The following is a 4,719-nucleotide window of genomic DNA, read 5'->3' on the forward strand; positions in this document are numbered from 1 at the left end:
CAACTTAGCACTGGTGTAAGTGGTCTTAACTGGAATAAAATGTGCTACCTTCGTCAAACGATCAACTATTACCCATATCGAATCATAGCCTGCCTTTGTCCTGGGTAGTCCCGTGATAAAATCATGCCTATCTTATCCCACTTCCATTCGGGTATCGGCAATGGTTGTAACAATCCTGCTGGCTTCTGATGCTCTGCCTTTACTCTCTGACATACGTCACAAACTGCTACATATGCTACAATATCCTTCTTCATTCCGGTCCACCAGAATGTTTCCTTCAAATCCAAATACATCTTGGTATTCCCTGGGTGAATCGAATACGGTGAATCATGTGCCTCTTGCAAAATCAACTTCCTGATCTCCGGGTCATTGGGCACATAAACACGGTCCTCAAACCATAAGGTATCGTGCTCATCCTCACGAAATCCCTTTGCTTTTCCTTTGCTCAATTTCTCTTTTATAGCGGCAATCTCCTTGTCAGATTTCTGAGCTTCTCTGATCTTATCCATCAATGTTGACTAAATCTCTAATGCTGCTACATAGCCTCTCGGAACTATTTCCAAACATAGCTCACGAAGGTTTTCTGCTAACTCCTTTGGTACTCCTCCCGTCACTAGGGTGTTGACATGGCTCTTACGGCTCAATGCGTCAGCTACTACATTAGCTTTTCCGGGATGGTAATGCAATCTCATGTCATAATCCTTGATGAGCTCCAACCATCTCCTTTGTCTGAGGTTCAACTCCTTCTGCGTGAAAATGTACTTCAAACTCTTGTGATCCGTGTACACCTCAATGATTTCCAATGAGGAAATGTCTCCACGTCTTCAATGCATGCACTACGGCTGCTAACTCCAAATCATGCGTGGCATAATTTAACTCATGAGGCTTCAGTTGTCGTGAAGCATACGAAACAACTCTTCCTTCCTGCATAAGCACTGCTCCAAGTCCTCGACGTGAAGCGTCGCAATACACCTCATAATCCTTGGTCTGATCTGGAAAAATCAATACTGGTGAGGTAACTAAACGTTTCTTCAATTCCTGGAAACTAGCCTCACATTCCTCAGTCCAATTGAACTTAATATCTTTCTTCAACAATTCAGTCATAGGCTTTGCAATCTTTGAAAAGTTCTCAATGAACCTCCGGTAGTATCCTGCGAGTCCAAGAAAACTCCGGATCTCTCCAACTGTCGTTGGTGCTTCCCATTCGGTTACGGTCTCAACCTTTGTGGGGTCAACTGCTATACCTTTTCCGGATATAACGTGTCCGAGAAATCCAACTTCCTTCAACCAAAACTCACATTTGCTGAATTTGGTGTATAACTGATGTTCCCTTAGTTTCTCCAAAACCAAACGCAAATGTTCCTTATGCTCCTCTTCATTCTTTGAATAAACCAGGATGTCATCAATGAACACTACGACGAACTTATCCAAAAACTCCATAAACACTTGTTCATCAGGTTCATAAAATAGGCAGGTGCGTTAGTCAATCCAAATGACATAACGGTATACTCATATAGCCCATATCTCATGATGAATGCTGTCTTAGGTATGTCCTGCTCCCGAATCTTCAATTGATGGTACCCTGATCGCAAATCGATCTTGGAAAACACTTTAGCTCCTTGCAACCGATCAAACAGATCATTGATCATTGGCAGGGGGTACTTATTCTTGATGGTTACTTCATTCAATCCCCGATAATCTACAACCATCCTTAATGATCCATCCTTCTTTTCCAGTAGAAGTACGGGTGATCCCCAAGGCGAAGAACTTGGGCGAATGTAACCTTTATCCAATAACTCCTTAATCTGATTCTTAATTTCCACCAAATCCATTGCTGGCATCCGGTACGGTCGCTTCGATATTGGGCCTGTACCTGGCAATAACTCAATCAAAAACTCAATGTCTCTATCCGGTGGCATGCCTGGTAATTCCTCAGGAAATACATCAAGAAAATCCTTTACCACTGGTACTTCTTCTTGCACAACTCCTGTTAGGCAGTTTACTTGTGTCCTGTTTGGCACATGCCGGGATACATACTTGATCCTTCTTCCTTCTGGTGTGGTAAGAAAAATTGACTTACTCGCGCATTCAATGTTCCCTTCATACATTGATAACCAATCCATGCCTAATATCACATCCAATCCTTGAGATTCCAATACTATTAGGTCTGAGGGAAACACATAGTTACCAATCCTTAATGGTAACCGATCACACCATTGTCTAGCCATAAACTCCGCTCCTGGTGAGCTTACTAACATGGGTGACCTAAGGGCTTGGGTTGGCAGGTTATATTTATCCACAAATCCCCTTGATATGTATGAATGCGATGCACCAGTATCAAAAAGAACGAGTGCGGTAAATGACTTAACCAGAAACTTACCGAATACTGCATCAGGCTGATCTTCAACCTCCTCCACATTAATGTGGTTCACCTGTCCTCTATTGAAAGGGTTCGGCTTCTTCCCAGAGCTTCCATTGCCATTTCCATTCTGGCCTTCAGGACATTCATTGGCATAATGTCCGGTCTTGGAACACTTGAAATAGGTGACTTGACTCAGGTCTCTCTTGGTTGGGGTCGATGGGGTGGTACGGTTCTGGCCGTTGCTTCCTCCTGTTGGAAATATGCCCTAGAGGCAATAATAAATTGGTTATTATTATATTTCCTTGTTCATGATAATCGTTTATTATCCATGCTAGAATTGTATTGATAGGAAACTCAGATACATGTGTGGATACATAGACAACACCATGTCCCTAGTAAGCCTCTAGTTGACTAGCTCGTTAATCAATAGATGGTTACGGTTTCCTGACCATGGACATTGGATGTCGTTGATAACGGGATCACATCATTAGGAGAATGATGTGATGGACAAGACCCAATCCTAAGCCTAGCACAAGATCATGTAGTTCGTATGCTAAAGCTTTTCTAATGTCAAGTATCATTTCCTTAGACCATGAGATTGTGCAACTCCCGGATACCGTAGGAGTGCTTTGGGTGTGCCAAACGTCACAACGTAACTGGGTGGCTATAAAGGTACACTACGGGTATCTCTGAAAGTGTCTGTTGGGTTGGCACGAATCGAGATTGGGATTTTGTCACTCCGTGTAAACGGAGAGGTATCTCTGGGCCCACTCGGTAGGACATCATCATAATGTGCACAATGTGACCAAGGGGTTGATCACGGGATGATGTGTTACGGAACGAGTAAAGAGACTTGCCGGTAACGAGATTGAACAAGGTATCGGTATACCGACGTGATCTTGACGTGAGCACATGCCTTGACGTGATCTTGAAGGTGTTCAAGATGGATCAGTCAAAGAAGGAGTTCTTGCCTGAGTTGTAAGGTATGAAGTTAAGACTTAAAGCTCGACCATGGCAGAATAGAGAGAAAGGAACGAAGGTCGTCCCCTATGCTTAAGACATAGGCTCTACAGTATGCTATGCTGTGTACCGCACCTGAAGTGTGCTTTACCATGAGTCAGTCAAGGGGTACAAGAGTGATCCAAGAATGGATCACAGGACAGCGGTCAAAGTTATCCTTAGTAACTAGTGGACTAAGGAATTTTCTCAATTATGGAGGTGGTAAAAGAGTTCGTCGTAAAGGGTTACGTCGATGCAAGCTTAACACCTATCCGGATAGCTCTGAGTAGAGATACCGGATACGTATAATGGAGCAACAATTTAGAATAGCTCCAAGTAGAACAGTTATTTGGAATAGCTCCAAATAGAACGTGGTAGCTGCATCTAGGAGATGACATAGAGATTTGTAAAGCACACACGGATCTGAAAGGTTCAGACCCGTTGACTATAACCTCTCTCACAAGCATAACATGATCAAACCCAGAACTCATAGAGTGTTAATCACATGGTAAATGTGAACTAGATTATTGACTCTAGTAAACTCTTTGGGTGTTAGTCACATGGGGATGTGACCTTGAGTGTTAATCACATATCGATGTGAACTAGATTATTGACTCTAGTGCAAGTGGGAGACTGTTGGAAATATGCCCTAGAGGCAATAATAAATTGATTATTATTATATTTCCTTGTTCATGATAATCGTTTATTATCCATGCTAGAATTGTATTGATAGGAAACTCAGATACATGTGTGGATACATAGACAACACCATGTCCCTAGTAAGCCTCTAGTTGACTAGCTCGTTAATCAATAGATGGTTACGGTTTCCTGACCATGGACATTGGATGTCATTGATAACGGGATCACATCATTAGGAGAATGATGTGATGGACAAGACCCAATCCTAAGCCTAGCACAAGATCATGTAGTTCATATGCTAAAGCTTTTCTAATGTCAAGTATCATTTCCTTAGACCATGAGATTGTGCAACTCCCGGATACCGTAGGAGTGCTTTGGGTGTGCCAAACGTCACAACGTAACTGGGTGGCTATAAAGGTACACTACGGGTATCTCTGAAAGTGTCTGTTGGGTTGGCACGAATCGAGATTGGGATTTTGTCACTCCGTGTAAACGGAGAGGTATCTCTGGGCCCACTCGGTAGGACATCATCATAATGTGCACAATGTGACCAAGGGGTTGATCACGGGATGATGTGTTATGGAACGAGTAAAGAGACTTGCCGGTAACGAGATTGAACAAGGTATCGGTATACCGACGATCGAATCTCGGGCAAGTACCATACCGCTAGACAAAGGGAATTGTATACGGGATCGATTGAGTCCTTGACATCGTGGTTC

The sequence above is a fragment of the Triticum dicoccoides genome, chromosome 6A, assembly GCF_002162155.2.
Source record: "Triticum dicoccoides isolate Atlit2015 ecotype Zavitan chromosome 6A, WEW_v2.0, whole genome shotgun sequence".
NCBI lineage: Eukaryota > Viridiplantae > Streptophyta > Magnoliopsida > Poales > Poaceae > Triticum > Triticum dicoccoides.